This window comes from Megalobrama amblycephala, linkage group LG21, assembly GCF_018812025.1.
Source record: "Megalobrama amblycephala isolate DHTTF-2021 linkage group LG21, ASM1881202v1, whole genome shotgun sequence".
In the NCBI taxonomy this organism is placed as follows: Eukaryota; Metazoa; Chordata; class Actinopteri; order Cypriniformes; family Xenocyprididae; genus Megalobrama; species Megalobrama amblycephala.
In genome coordinates this window covers 25,704,444-25,721,783 of record NC_063064.1, presented here as the reverse complement: position 1 = coordinate 25,721,783, position 17,340 = coordinate 25,704,444, and the positions used below count along the sequence as shown (strand labels likewise).

The window sequence follows — 17,340 nt, the reverse complement described above, 5'->3', positions numbered from 1 at the left end:
CTAACTTTTTTCCTCACAATTGCGAGTTTACATCTCACAGTTCTGACTTTTTTTCTCACAATTGTGCGTTTACATCTCACAGTTCTGACTTTTTTTCTCACAATTGTGCGTTTACATCTCGCAATTCTAACTTTTTTTCTCACAATTGCACGTTTACATCTCGCAGTTCGCACTTTTTTTCTCACAATTGCGCGTTTACATCTCGCAATTCAGACTTTTTTCCTCACAACTGCGCGTTTACATCTCGCAATTCTAACTTTTTTCCTCACAATTGCGAGTTTACATCTCACAGTTCTGACTTTTTTTCTCACAATTGTGCGTTTACATCTCGCAATTCAAACTTTTTTTCTCACAATTGCGCGTTTACATCTCGCAGTTCGCACTTTTTTTCTCACAATTGCGCGTTTACTTTTCGCAATTTGAACTTTTTTCCTCACAATTGCGAGTTTACATCTCGCAATTCTGACTTTTTTTCTCACAATTGCGTGTTTACATCTCGCAGTTCGCATTTTTTTTCTCACAATTGCGCATTTACATTTCGCAATTCTGACTTTTTTTCTCACAATTGCGAGTTTACATCTCGCAATTCGAACTTTTTTCCTCACAATTGCGAGTTTACATCTCGCAGTTCGGACTTTTTTCCTCACAATTGTGCGTTTACATCTCGCAATTCTAACTTTTTTTCTCACAATTATGAGTTTACATCTCGCAATTCAAACTTTTTTCCTCAGAACTGCGAGTTTACATCTCGCAGTTCGGACTTTTTTTCTCACAATTGTGAGTTTACATCTCGCAATTCAAACTTTTTTCCTCACAACTGCGAGTTTACATCTCGCAGTTCGGACTTTTTTCCTCACAATTGTGCGTTTACATCTCACAATTCAAACTTTTTTCCTCACAACTGCGAGTTTACATCTCGCAGTTCGGACTTTTTTCCTCACAATTGTGCGTTTACATCTCGCAATTCTAACTTTTTTCCTCACAATTGCGAGTTTACATCTCACAGTTCTGACTTTTTTTCTCACAATTGTGCATTTATATTTCGCAATTCAGACTTTTTTCCTCACAACTGCGAGTTTACATCTCGCAGTTCTGACTTTTTTCCTCACAATTGTGCATTTATATCTCGCAATTCGAACTTTTTTTCTCACAATTGTGCGTTTACATCTCGCAATTCGAACTTTTTTTCTCACAATTGTGCGTTTACATCTCGCAATTCAAACTTTTTTCCTCACAATTGCGAGTTCACATCTCGCAGTTCGCACTTTTTTTCTCACAATTGCGCATTTACATCTCGCAATTCTGACTTTTTTTTTCTAAATTGTGCGTTTACATCTCGCAATACGAACTTTTTTCCTCAGAATTGCGAGTTTACATCTCACAATTCTGACTTTTTTTCTCACAATTGCGAGTTGTCATCTCGCAATTCGGACTTGTTTTTTTTTTACAATTGCGAGTTTACATCTCACAATTCTGACTTTTTTTTTTACAATTGTGCATTTACATCTCGCAATTCTGACAATTTCCTCACAATTTCGAGTTTACATCTCACAATTTCTGACTTTTTTTCTCACAATTGCGAGTTTACATCTCGCAATTCAGACTTTTTTCAAATCATGACTTCACAATTCTGACTTTTTTCTTGCAGTTCTGAGTTTATATACATTTCATCAAAGAACTGACTTTTTATCTCACAATTTTCTTTTCTCATGATTCTGTTTATATTCTCACAGTTGCAAAAAAAAGTCATAATTGCGAGAAAAAAATACCAAATTGTGAGATTTTTTCTCTTTCAATTGCGAAGAAAAAAATTTGAGATGAAAAGTTGCAATTACCTTTTTTTTTTTCATTCCTTGTCAGAAACAGGCTTTGATAGAAAAAAGGATTGAATCTTCTGGGTAAGATCTCTCTCACTCTCTGGAGTATTTTTGGATGCTCTCCACTAATTTCCCAAACTTGAAAGTGTGCTCTCTTATCAGCTCCATGTGTTTACATAACCCCTTTCCCTAATGAGAGCGTAAAAAACAAAAATGGAGGTCATGGGCATCTGCACAAGATTTTAGGCGTTAATTAAACTACGTCCTGTGCCATGGCTTTAAAGCCATTGAGAATGTGGTCATTAGCTGCTAAACAACTTGATGAGTTCTGATGAAATTAGTATGTGAGCTCAGATCAAGTGTATGTGGTGTAATTATGTGACAGTGATTGTGTGTGTGAGAGTCTGTGTGGTATCAGGTCATGTTATGTGTCTGTTGTTTATTGTTGGTTATGTAACTACCGTAGAATATGGCTTTAGGCCACATGCTTGGCTGAAGAATCCGGCCCCTATGCTGATAAAAATAACTAAAATACAATAGCCAGGCCCAGTTACCTTCAAAATCATTTGTTATTTAATGATTCTGTCATCAGGAGAGGGCAGTGAGCGGTCCTGTTTTGGTAAGGGTGAGTTTGAAAGCGTTCATGCGGTTGGGCACACGGCCGGGATCTGGGACATGGGGTTGTTTTTAGCTGCAGATTTCAGGCCTTATTGCTGTCTAATTTCTTTACACAGCTGCCCTTGTAGAGGGGTAAATGACAAATACACAGATGTCACCACCTTCTTTTCTCTCTTGCTCCCCATTTTTCATTCTCGAAAAATAAAAAACAAGGTTTCTCGGTATGACAGCAAAAAATTTCCTTGCCAAAGCTGATCTTACCCATTTTTTTTGAGTTGGGAGACCAGCAGAATGACTAGCTAAATACTAGTAGACTGGTTAAACCAGACTAAAGCAGCTATGCAGTGAACTAATTTTTTGGTTACACTATTATGATGGTCCTCTTTAGACATTCTGTTGACTATAAATAACAAAGCACCTACACGTCATCTAACTCTCATCAGAGTAGTACAGTATTAGTAGACTGGTAGGGTTCGGGTTAGTAGATTAAGTTTATATGTACTTGCAAAGTTACTTATAGTCAATAAAATATCTGTTGGGGGAACATCAAAATAAGCAGATATTAAGCAGACAGTACTAATAACTCAACATTAATTATTAATGTATTTTATTTTATTTTGTCAATCCACTCATTTTAACCTTTAAATATGTTTCTGCATCAGCATCTAAAAGCAATGAACAACAAACCACTTGTATTGCAGCATGATGGATGGATTATAATGGAGAATTACTTCTGCATTCTCATTTTTTTTTTTCTATTTTTTCATTTAATGTTCTTTTGTTACATATTATTGCATCAGGTACACCTAAATATGCACTGCACATAACAAAAGCAATGTTTGTGCTCATAATGGAGCATATTACAGGTTTTATTGTTGCTACTGGCATTGTCAGAAAGGAATAACCTCAAAAATTGTGTTTGTATTGTGCTTTTTTCATTTAGTTGGTTGGTTTGTGTTGTATGTGTTGTATTCTGGACCCAAACTTTTGTGCAAACCTATATCTTAAACATTTGTCATATGAAAAATGTGCGACTAATTCTCAATTCTCTGTTAGCTTGTCAAATTTGCCCCTATTTGGGTGTGAGCAAAAACACAACATTTTTGTGTGTGCAAATTAGTTGCTGCTCCCGGCCCCCTTTCCAAAAGTGGCCCCTTTAACAGCTCACGCTTCGGTTGCTCAACAACAACAAAGCTGGAGAATCTCACACAGCCAAAATGACTATTGTCAGTAACGGTGTTCAGCCTTACATTGTTCAAACCGGAGTCGGACACTGATGGAGAGACTCAGGAAGAAGTTACAACATTTAGAATGCAACTGGGTGTTTCTGAATGGTTAGTGGATAAATTTATGTAGTTGCTGTGGAGTTGATTCAACTCATATTTTGTGCAAATCCAGCATTGAATTGACCCTCATTTGTGAAGCAGTAAAATCCTGCATAAAATGACGGCATGGTAACAACACTCTACTACAACAACTCTTCCTCTTCTCTAAAGCAGCCCAACATGGTCTCACCCCATTTGTTGTGTGTTTCCGGAGCAGGGTTTATGTAAATTTTGGGGTTTGTGATGTCACTAACCTGGGATGAAGCTCGTTGTAGTCCCTACCAGCCGTTTGTACAGCAAATTCTTTAAAAGAAAATATCTCCCATTACATTGAACTTTGAGCATCGTAACTCTGCAGATGTTGTTTATGCTCAAACAGCAACATTACACACTAACTAAAGTTAAATTATAAACAAGGTCCCCTTTAAAGAATGTTCAACATTTGGATTCACCTTGTAGCCAGATTTATGTGGTAAAACAAGTCGGTTAGGAATGTGAGGATGAATGTGGACGCAGAGAATTCTTGCTAATGATTCATTCTGTCATTAGGTAAAAATGTTCTCCTAAAGATTGCTCATGTGATTCTTATTCATATCTGTAGCAGAAATTTTGAGGCGAGTTATGCATTGAAGTTTAATAAATGGGGTCAAGGGTTTAAGGAAAAATAACAGTGATTGCCTTTGCAAACCTACTAATTATTTTGAAATAATATCCACCATGGTGTATGACAGCAGACAACAAAGCACTCAGTCTATTGAGGGAAATGCTTTTGTTTGTCTGCGTGTGTGTGTGTGTGTGTGTGTGTGTGTGTGTGTGTGTGTGTGTGTGTGCGTGTGTGTGCAAGAACTTTCAGTTTGTTTTTGTCGGTCATTCGGTTCAAATTCTGAGAGTCTGCATCTTGGACAATTTTGTAACCTTCCAATTCCTCGAAATTAAGCAATGATTGCCAGACTCTGTATCGTTACATAAAATCCTTGAATGTGCAGTTCTCCTGTGCTATCACTTACCAGACAGCACCATTGTCTTTTGGACATTGGACCATATTATTTCCATGTTTATTGGGCACATTTTGTGTTACTCTATGAGCCAGTAAACTTTGCTTAAGTGTTTCTGTTATATGCTACTCTTAAGCCCATAATGGTTCAATGACTCCATTGCTTGTGCTTAAGGTGTTGACAAAGCAGCTCTAGTGATAGCAGTATTACAGGTCTGTCTATGTTTCATTTTTGCATTGAAAAGAAATAGGTGCTTTCTAGAAGTAAAAACTGAGTTGATGTATTCAGACAGGGGCTGAAGCGCAAGAGCCTGTTACACAAACACTGCGAATAGATGAAAACCAGCTTTGTGGCAGACAGATGTGAAATATTTTATAGCACTTTTCCACTTCTAACAGGTTACATCATCCAGTTATGTGTTTTTTTACGGGTAGCGGTGCCTGAGAACATGATCTGTTTCTCTTCATATCCAAATAAAAGAGGTTAAATGCAATTAAGACACGTGTAAAAAAGATTTTGTGGTGGCAGGCTGATTGTTAAAATAATATTAACCCTAGAGTGGAGAGATTAAATGGGTTAAAAACACAATTTGTTTAGACTTTTTCAGGCTGGGAACAGATAGCTTGAGGGTTTTCACTAAAGGGCCTTCAGGATGGCCCAGTTCTGGTGACTTTATGAAAGTAAGCTGCCGTTGATTTGCAGCATCAGCTATCTTGTTTATGAGTGCCATAAGGTTGATATGAATGTAATTTCATTTAGTAATGTGCAAATTAAATCAACCTCCAAATGCATTCATGTGAATGAAATCTGTTGAGTTCATGAAATCTCCTCTCGGTGTTTTGACTTCAAAGCGGTTACTTGAGGTAAAGGATCCCAAATTATTAATGCTGAGCTTTTTGTGAGGAACACCCTTCCTAAAGTATAAAAATAATTATATATTTTCATGTATAAATATCTGTGTGGGAAAAATATTATATGTGATATTATTAATAAAAAAAATTTGTTTCCAAAATGAAATATTGTCACTTTACTGAAGCCAAAGAGAATTATTTAAATATTATCTGCAAAATATTTACTTTGTATTAAGTTGAGTGAATAATTTTTTTTACCTACTTTAAAGTAATGTTAGATGCATAAACCTGTAAAGAAATATGTAATTAAATTCAAATAATTATGAAATAATAAATAAATACCTATATTATATTATATTATATTATATTATATATTGCAAAATGCTACAAAACTATCTTGTCTCATTCTATTTGTTTCAAGTTGTTTTTTTGTACTCAAGGCGAGATACAATTTGCAGCTGAGAAACATCAAGAAAGTTGTAATGAACAAAGGCTGTGAAACTCCCTAGGTGAAACACATTTTCTTATAATGTTTGCTGAGTCTGCTTTATTATTACTGACCCTCATGATCTTGGCTTTGCTGAAGAAGATGCCAATTTAACAATTTGTTCTCCACAGAGATCTCTTCTCTTGTTTTTCTGCATGTGGTTGTGTGAGTGAATCAAAATGCGGCCAAGTTGCTCTGAAGCACCATGGTAATGTTACAGATGGCCGCTCAGTAAGGAGTCCTGGCATGCGACGTTAAGAAACATTGACAGACCTCATCCGGGCCTTACTGGTTACTCCTAGTTTTACTCTCTCTCCTAGTTGTGTTTTCATTCTAAGCTTTTTAAACCAATATGCTTTTGTATGCTATATATTTGTATGATATATATATATATATATATATATATATATATATATATATCTTCTGTGGAAGTCTCAGGACCAAAATTCATCCAATCATTGCATTCGGTCCAAATGCAGAGTTGTAGACAGACAGTCACCGAGCACTGCAAACAAACAGCAGCCCCTTTTTACAGTTCCTCTTGAACCAAAACAACAAGCTTATGCTGCGTTCACGCCTTGTAAAGCTAATCGTAATTGCAAGGTGGCAACCCATGAAGTTCTACCTGGAGCTTGACTCGGATTTATGCGTTTCTATATCAATAAAATCAATGCCGAAATGAATCTGCAGCAGTCAGGTGGTACAGGTCCGAGCTCTGCAAGTTGTTTGCGTTCACTGTTATTATAATGATTTAAGCTTTGAGACAAGAGGTAATTTATTTAACGCCATATCTCGTGACACTTTGCAGATTCTACTCTAGCTGTGCGCGTTCATGTGTTTTGGAGGAGGCGTGGCTTTGGAAACGCTAAGAAGGGAGGGTGGGATCTAATGATTTCAAAGCTAGCTTGCTATTGCTAGCCTCTCCGAAATTGCCTACCCTATCTTTAAAGGAATAATTGACACAAAAATTAAAATTCTGTCATTATTTCATGTCTTTTTGTGTTTCATGACACAGTAAATAATGACAGAATTTTCACTTTTGGGTGAACTATTACTTTAAAAACAGGAATTCCAATTTGAAGTATTAAATAATTACGTAAAAACTCTCTGGGATTTGAGAATTGAGACTAAACTCTAATTTAAAGGGTTAGTTCACCCAAAAATGAAAATTCTGTCATTTATTACTTACCCTCATGTCGTTCCACACCCGTAAGACCTTCGTTAATCTTCAGAACACAAATTAAGATATTTTTGTTGAAATCCGATAACTCCGTGAGGCCTCCATAGGAAGCAATAGACACTTCCTCTCTCAAGATTCATAAAGGTACTAAAAACATATTTAAATTGGTTCATGTGAGTACAGTGGTTCAATATTAATATTATAAAGTGACGAGAATATTTTTGGAGCGCCAAAAAATCCAAAATAACGACTTATTTAGTGATGGCCGATTTCAAAACACTGCTTCAGGAAGCATCGGAGCACAAATGAATCAGTGTATCGAATCTGCTGTTCGGAGCACCAAAGTCACGTGCTTTCAGCCATTGGCAGTTTGACACGCGATCTGAATCATGATTCGATACACTGATTCATCACTAAATAAGTCGTTATTTTGTTTGTTTTTTGGCGCACCAAAAATATTCTCGTCACTTTATAATATTAATATTGAACCACTGTACTCACATGAACTGATTTAAATATGTTTTTAGTACCTTTATGGATCTTGAGAGAGGAAGTGTCATTGCTCCCTATGGAGGCCTCACGGAGCCATCGGATTTCAACTAAAATATCTTAATATGTGTTCTGAAGATTAACGAAGGTTTTACGGGTGTGGAACGGCATGAGGGTAAGTAATAAATGACTGAATTTTCATTTTTGGGTGAACTAACCCTTTAAGACCCCAAATACAAGTCTCGCACCCTTTCTCAGGGTCGAATCTAGCAAAATATGTATGTACATTTGAGGAACTGATCACATGTAGCAGGTGTTGAGGGATTTCTTTTCAGTTTGCAGCTGTCACGGGGTGTTTGAGTGGCTGTGTGTGTTTCAGTTACTATAAATGTTTGTATTTTGGAGGTTTAACTGTAGTTCTACGAATACTGAAAGTGTGTATGACACATTATAGTAAAACTTGGTGACATCATCAGCACTTCTCTTTTGGGACAGTAGTGTGAAACAAAGGTCTGTGCTCACAGGCCAAGTACAGACTTGTACCATGAGCGACTGCCAGGGACAGCTGAACCCGATTTGTTACAGTGGCTTCTCGTATTTAGTGGAGGCGTAACACTATATCGGTCCGCTGGGAGCTGAAACAGCTCTGTCTCCATGAAGACTGTCTGCATTCCCGAAATCAACTGTCATACATCTTAACTAGTATTATGTAAACTACATATCAAATGTGAGTGTGTGTGGAGAAAGGTACTGGCTATTGTTTGTGTGGAAACCAGCAGGACGTTTTGAAGGCTACAGTCAGTCAGTCAGATTTAGTTCTTATTGTTTTGAAATGTTGGCAGATCGAGGGCATTTCCCACTTTGGCTTCCTTTGGCCATGAGGCCCTTGTTTTCATCCCACAACAATTACTCATTTTACCCTCTCTGAGTATTCTGTTACAGGAATTGTTTGTGTTTTTGCTCCAGGAGTTGCAGCTGGCATAAAGGTAAATGCGTATTTCCACTGGCACTGACATTTACACCCATTACTTTGTGTTTGGGCTTTTTTTTTTTTTTTTTGGAAGTTTATTGCCTTGAATAAGAGCTTAAGGATTGTAAAATTGTTCTTTATACTCACTAATCTGACTTAAGGGAAGTCATGTATGCATGACTGTGGGATGGGTGAGAAACATCGGTTTAACAGTTCCATGACACCAGTGAGAGTCTGAACCTGTTGCACTGGTAAAAGAAAATGTATTTGCAACATTAAGGGTGTGACTTTAAATTAAGAGCATCTATGAATGTGAACAACCCAAAGTAATAGATGTGAGTCATACCGAACATTAAATATGTACTGTATAAGGTGCGTTCAAGCCCTGCGGTGTGATTTGTCTTCTGAGTTGGTACAAAATGGCAGAATATACTTGTTTCAGGGGCATGGAAAACTACTTATGAAGCTAGATAGTAGAAAGCAGTGAAAACTTGAGGAACATAAATCATCCTGTGCCATTTGTGCTACAGAAATTAATGATCATATCTGGAGACCAGAATATCATAGACTTGTAAAGTGTTCTGGCTGGGTGGCACCGAGAACACCTTAGCAAATACCCTTGCAATCACTTGGAAACATCATAGAAACCACCTAGAACACCCTAGCAACCACCAGGATTCACTTGCAAACACTTGGCAATGCCCTAGCAACCACTTAGAACACTCTAATAATCAATAGAATACCCTTGCAACTACTTAGCAACATCATAGAAACCACTTAGCACACCTTAAAATCACCAGAATACCCTTGCAACCCCTTGGAAACATAATAGAAACCACATAGAACACCCTAGAATACCCTTACAACCAACTGGAAGCATCATAGAAACCACCAAAATATCCTTGCAACCACTTGACAATGCACTAGCAACCAGAATACCCATGCAACCACTTGACAACATCATAGAAACCACTTAGAACACCCTAGCAACCACCAGAATACCCTTGCAACCGCTTGACAACGCCCACACAACCACATAGAACACCTTGATAATCACCAGAATACCCTTGGAACCACTTAGCACCATCATAGAAACCACTTAGAGCACCCTAGAAACCATCAGCATACCCTAGAAACCACCAAAAAACCTTTACAACCACTTAGAACACCCTAATAATCACGAAATACCCTTGCAATCATTTGGTAACAACACCTTTCAAAGCCATTGTGTCAAAGACATTCCTGCAATGCTCAAGTCATTTGTCAGATGAACTGAAGTTGTTTTTTTGACTAGCTGCTAGTTGTCGGCTAATTTCCACCTAGAACACCCTAATAATCACAAGAATACCCTTGCAACCACTTGGCAACATCATAGAAACCACCTAGAACACCCTAGCAACCACCAGAATACCCTTGCAACCACTTGGCAACACCCTAGCAGCCACTTAGAACACCCTAGCAATCACCAGTACACACTGTCCTCCACTTAGCAATGCCCTTTCAACCAACTAGAACACCATAGCAACCACCAGAACACCCTTGCAACTACCTCACACTAGAAACTACTTAGAAGAGTCCTAGCAAGCACCAGAACATCCTAGCAACAAATTCCCAACACCTTAGCAATCACCAGAATACCCTAACACCCACTTGGCAATATCATAGAAACCCCATAGAACACTCTAGCAACCACCAAAACACATTGTCAACCACTTAGAACATCCCAGCATTATAGCAATTATTTACCAGCACCCTAGCAACCATAAAAACACCTTATGAACCAAATAACAACACCATACCCTAGCAACCACCTAGATCACCCTAGCAACCTCTTAGCAGCATCCTAGCAATTATTTACCAGCATCCTAGCAACCATAAGAACACATTATGAACCATATAACAACACCATACACTAGCAACCACCTAGATCACCCTAGCAACCTCTTAGCAGCATCCTATCAACTATTTACCAGCATCCTAGCAACCATAAGAACACCATATGAACCAAATAATAACACAATACTCTATAGCAACCACCTAGATCATCATAGCAACCACTTACAGCACCCTAGCAAACCACCAAAATGCCATAGCAACCATTTATCAATGCCCTAGCTACCACCCAAGCATCTGCAAAACAATTCACTAAAAAACTGCTGCAGCTTTATCCTGGCACTCACTTAGCAACACCTTAGCAATGTGACCGCAAGTTCTGCAGGAGCAAACACCATTTTCTTCAGAAAATGTAAAAATTTAGTTAACATTGTTACGACTCAACATTGTACACAAAAAAAAAAGGTTATGGCATCTGAAATGACCTAATTACTAGTTCAGTTTGACCCAGCAGCAGCTTTCGCCTGCCTTTCTCCCTACCAAAGGAAAATCATGGAAAATCCCTTTGTTTGCTAAATCACCTTTCAAAGCCATTGTTTCAAAGACATTCCTGCAATGCTCAAGTCATTTGTCAGATGGACTGAAGTTGTTTTTTTGACTAGCTGCTAGCTGTCGGCTAATTTCCCCTCTGCTGTTGCTGGTCTTGATCTCTGCTCACCCTCGAGTCCTCCCCGGAGCCCTCAACCTCCACATCCACTTCCTGTTTACGCTCTGTGCAGTGGCCTGAGCATTTCAGACTGCCGGAGGTACAAAACCAGGGCTTGTAAGAAAAAGAGGAAGGTTTACAGACCGTTAGAGAGTTGTTGAAAGCTTTTAGCTTGTAAAGAGAAATGTTGCAAGCCACACGTTGGTGTAATTTTGAGGTGTTGAGTGATCTGAGAATATGTTGTTTCCTGTGGTACTTCTATAGAGGAGAGAAACCAGTTTGACATGTGAACAATTAATGCCTGATTTGCATTTGCTTTGTATAATCTTGAATTTGTTTTAACTGATTAATGACCTTGATGTATAAACATTAAAAGTTTGCAAAACTGAATTCAGATGGTCATTATCACAAAATAATTCGAGGCAGGGTGATCATGTGATCTTGAAGGGGTTTATTTTGTGATAGCTGACTGTATATCATCATACTTGTTTCACAGCTACCAAATAAATATACATGAAATACTGATTTGAGCTGAAAATATTTAATTATGTGAGAAGAAAGACACCATTCAAGAAACATTAAAATATCAACTGAGACTAAAACAATATTATTATATACGAAAACTAATCTTAGTGCTGTCAAGTTGATTAATCATGATTAATCGATCGCATCCAACATAAAAGTGTGTGTGTGTGTGTGTGTGTGTGTGTGTGTATATATAATATATATGTGTGTATATATATATATATATATATATATATATATATATATATATATATATATATATATATATATATATATATAGTAAAAAAAAATCTGTAAAATAACAGAAAAAAGTACTGGCAGCTGGCAACAACGTAATGAAGTTCAAAATTCAAAAAATAAATATTGAAAATTCCGTCAAATTAATACAAATTTTTTTAGAGTGATATATATATATATATATATATATATATATATATATATATATATATATATATATATATACTTTTTTATACTTACACACATATATTATATATTTACAAACTTTAATGTTAGATGCGATTAATTGTGATTAATCGATTTGACAGCACTATTTTTTTTTTTAAAGACATTAATACTTTTGTTCAGCATGGATTGTTCAAAAGCGACAGTTAAGACTTTTACATTGCTACAAAAAAAAATACTTTTGAACTATCTATTCTTCAAAAAATCCTGAAAAAATATTAAATATATTTTTCCATAGTAAGCAGTAACTGTTTGTTGCATTAATAATACTACGAAATGTTTCCTGAGCAGCAAATCAGCATATTAGAATGATTTCTGAAGGATCATGTGACACTGAAGACTGTAAAATTTAATTTTAAAATATATTCAAATTGAAAACATTTTACGCTTATATAATATTTCACAATAGTACTGTTTTTACTGGATTTTTACCAAATAAATGCCTTGGTGAGCATGAGAAACATCTTTCAAAAGCATTACCCCAAACTTTTGAACAGTAGTGTACTTACAAAATGAATAAAACGTCAATTATATAAAATTATTCGACTGCACTATATGTCGCAATGTTCTATGATCATAAAATAGAGAACATGCATCACAGAACATGGAACCTGGAATAGCTGCATGCCTTGGCGCCTACGCTGTCCTCTATCACACCTGTTTATCTCCTTCATTTCCTGCACTTGTTCTGTGGTTCCTGTTTTGCATCAGTCCCTCTCCCAAAGCTTCCATACTCCCTTCAACTCCTCCCTTTGTGTCTTCCTCCATCCCTTATTCCCTAACTCTCATCTTTGCTATAAATCAGAACATTGTGCATCTGTCATTACAAGCCCACGAGCCGTGTTCGAGCCAATGACCTACGAAACGCGGCACTGCATGGATACTAATGAGTCTCAGTCAGCATGTGGAAACCAGCTTGGGGACCGACTCATCCCTTCCCCTCCGTTCTCTGTTAGAGAGCAAGAAACAAATACAGAGAAACGGACGCCAGCTGTTCTCCCTGTCCCAAAGCATTTTTCCTTGAAGTCAGCGCCCACAGCTGAAAGACTCGGCTCTATTTTTAGTCTGTTCTTCTCTTGTTTACCGAATGCACGTTTAGCACGTTTGCGTTGAGGGTGTGCAGGGGAAGTGGGTGCTGTTGCTGCATCCTATTTCAAGCAAATCGCAGTAGGCTAAAACAGTCAGGCGGTCTTTTTTAAATGAATGGACAGTCTTTGTAATGGATCTTTCCATGCTGACAGTCCAATACTTTCCCTGAGCTTCCCAGGAGGTTGCACACTGTGTCCCCATTAACTAGGGACAGATTGTGGCTAATTGTTTTTGTTCTTCAGGGTTTTATAAGGTTAACACTAATGGCTAAACTCCTTCAGCAAATCATGCCGCCCAGCTGTGCCATCACTCAGCACTGCAGAATAAAAAAAAATCCAGCTGTATTAATATTTTTCCATTCAGTTCCGTTCTTTCCGTTATCAGAACATGCAACATAAATAGGGCCTGAACAACTGAAGTAATCAAAAATATTTTGAAATATTATTACTATTTAAAAGTTCTATTTTAATATATTTTAAAATGTAATTTATTCATGTGAATTTTCAGCATCATTACTCCCGTCTTCAGTGTCACATGATCCTTCAGAAATCATTCTAATATGCTGAGAATGATAGTCAGAGAGAATCATGCAGACGACAAAATCATTACGCAACAGTTGAACACAAAATCCACAGGGAAATGCAAACAAATGACTGAAAAAATCGAAGGATTTCTACTTGAGATCCACCTCAGGAGTTGAAAATAATTGAAAGGAAAAGACTACTGTGTGTATGACAGAATGTTCATTTTTGAGTGAACTATCCCTTTAAGAGCATACTTTTTTGCAAATTCATTTTGTGTTTGTGAAAATTTGTTCTTGTTTATTTTTTTCACAGGAAACTAAAACCACAGTAAATCTACTTTCTGTTCATAAACAAATCCTGAAAAAAAAAAAAATGTTAAGCAACACAATTGTTTTCAACATTGATAATAATAAGTAATGTTTCTTGAGCAGCAAATCATCATATTAGAAAGATTTCTGAAGGATCATGTGACACTGAAGACTGCAGTAATTCAGCTTTGCCATCATTATACATGGTACATTTGAAAATATATTCAAATATGTGATAAAAATAATGATATTAAATTTTAATATTTCACAATAATATATTTTTAATCAAATAAATGACATCTTGGTGAGCATATATATATATATATATATATATATATATATATATATATATATATATATATATATATATAATATATATATACACATAATATAATTTGAATTCCATGGAAGATTAAATGTAACTCGGGTTTTGATCAAACAGGTTTTTTCTGTGTGATCAAAATCTCCTTGAACTTCAGTGGAATGTAAAGCTCAGCTGGTATGATGTGAATTCCTCCTTCGGAGGAGTTCGGCCCACAATCTCTAACATGTCACTTTCTTTCTCTAGGCCAGATGAGGACGGTTCCTTCAAATCAAAGTCCGCTATCATATGTCATGACCTTTCCATACTGTACAGTTAAAAAACACAATTTGTTGTTGTTGTTGCGCATGAATTAACTTTTGGCAAGATTCTAGTCACAAGTCTTACCTGAAATACTACATACTTAGCACTGATATCACACTGGGTTCTGGCTTTGCTTCAAGACTGCGTTCCCATGCAGAGCTCACAGCCATACTGGCATTACATAAGGGGACAAACCGGTTGCAAACTGACTTGAGGCAGTTCAGCAAAACAGCCAAGGATCAAAACTGTCATGCAGAGTGAATTAGAGTTGTTTATGTCAAGTTTGAGACATCAGTCAAGTTACAGCCAGACTGGTGGCTTTGTGCACACTAAATTCATATCTTTCATTGTGCTTTTATATGTATGCAACAAAAATGATGTGTGTTTGTGCATGTGTGTTTGTCTGTGTCACAGACTGTGCAGGTGACAAGGGCTACATTTCAGTAAGAACCATGTGGAGACAAAGACTATCTTCATCGCACATCTTAAGTAAGATTCCAAATTGTAGTAAGTTTTACACAAATTTAAATATAATAAACAGACATTATAAATATTATATTTATAATGAAAGGATGCTTTAAATTGATCAAAAAAAGACATTAAAAAGATTTCAGTTTCAAATAAATGTTCTTTTGAACTTTTTATTTATCAGAGAAACCTGGGGGGAAAAAAATGTACGGATTCCACAAGAACTGTTTTCATCATTGATAATAAGAATAGTTTCTTGAGCAGCAAATCAGCATATTAGAATGATTTCTGAAGGATCATGTGACACTGAAGACTGGAGTAATGATGCTGAAAATTCAGCTTTGATCACAGGAATAAATTATATCCTACAATGTTTTAAAACCAAAATCAGTTAATTTAAATTGCAAAAATATTTAGCAATATTACTATTTTTTCTGTATTTTTAATCAAATAAATGCAGCCTTGATAAACATAAGAGACTCCAGTAGATATCCTCTGCTCAGTGTAGGAAATGGTGAACATTGCATAGGGACCCTGTGAATCAAATTGCGGCTTATTTGTCTACAAAGTTCACAGGAAATCTGAATGAAAGGAAACAGGAAGGAAGTGATGGCGATTTACTTTAAAACAGTCTCCCTCTGTCTCTCCACATCAGCTGTGATGGAAACTTTTCTGAACAATGCAGCAGGGGGATTTAGTTGAGATGTCGCTTTCTTTGTCACCAAACAAATATTACTGATGTTACTGAACGTACTTATGGTGTTTTCCAACTTTTTTGGTCTCAGATATACCACCACATCAGTGCAACTCAAGTACGTTTACCATTAAAATACTTTCTCCTGTTCTAGCTCTATATTGAGCTGAAAAAATGAATTTAACCACAACAAGTTGATAGTTAATTAAATTGATTTTATTTCATTTTTATAGGTTTTACCCCCTGGAAACTGCTTAAAGGGATACTTCACCCAAAAATGAGAATTACCCCATGATTTACTCACCCTCAAGCCATCCAAGGTGTATATGACTTTCTTCTTTCAGATGAATACAATCGTTATATTAACCCTTAAATGCATACCTCGGGTCTTTAGTGACCCAGGACATCATTCACTACTCTCCTCCTCGTTCATTTTTTAAAGTTAGACATCAACCTTCTTGGTATTCCCCCTATGGAAGAGGATTAGGGCCAAGCAATAATAAAAAAATAAAACCATCTCGAGATTAAAGTTGTTAAATTTCGAGAAAAAAATGGTTAAATTTCGAGAAAAAAGTCGAGATAAAATGTTGAGAATAAACTTGTTAAATTACGAGAAAAAACTCGTTAAATTTGTTCTCATAATTTAATGACTTTATTCTCGTAATTTAATGAGTTTATTCTCATTAATTTTATCTCGACTTTTTTCTCAAAATTTAACGAGTTTTTTCTCGTAATTTAACAAATTTGTTCTCCTAATTTAACAACATTTTTTCTCGTAATTTAACGAGTTTATTCTCAACATTTTATCTCGACTTTTTTCTCGAAATGTAACGTTTTTTCTTGTAATTTAATGAGTTTATTCTCAACATTTTATTTCGACTTTTTTCTCAAAATTTAACGAGTTTTTTCTCAAATTTTCTCGTAATTTAACAAATTTGTTCTCCTAATTTAACAACTTTTTTTCTCGTAATTTAATGAGTTTATTCTCAACATTTTATTTCGACTTTTTTCTCGAAATTTAACACGTTTTTTCTCATAATTTAATGAGTTTATTCTCAACATTTTATTTCGACTTTTTTCTCGAAATTTAACGAGTTTTTTCTCGAAATTTAACAACTTTAATCTCGAGATGGTTTTATTTTTTGTATTATTGCTTGGCCCTAATCCTCTTCCGTAGTATTCCTCAATCAATTTATTATAAAGAATATAACAAGAAAAAAATCATAAAATTATAAAAGAATGCCTATTTTTGCATTCATTTTTGTGTAAAAAGTGTATAGGGTCGCAAACGACCCGAGGTGTGTATGAGTGTACGTATATTTTTTTCTGCACAACAATAATTGAATCTTAGATGACGGAAAAAGTACAATTCAC

The 17,340-nt window shown here is 36.0% G+C and overlaps 1 long non-coding RNA gene across 6 annotated transcripts in view; it reads left to right on the top strand.

Moving 5' to 3' along the window:
• LOC125256551 overlaps positions 1 to 17,340 on the top strand; it is a 44,818-nt gene that overhangs the window by 21,635 nt on the left and 5,843 nt on the right. For 4 of the 6 annotated variants that reach the window (XR_007182131.1, XR_007182132.1, XR_007182134.1 and 1 more), the window contains one exon: positions 15,219 to 15,293. The exons of the other annotated variants lie outside the window; for them this stretch is intronic. This is a non-coding gene — a long non-coding RNA (uncharacterized LOC125256551). The remainder of the gene's footprint in view (positions 1 to 15,218; positions 15,294 to 17,340) is intronic. 6 annotated transcript variants of the gene reach the window in all.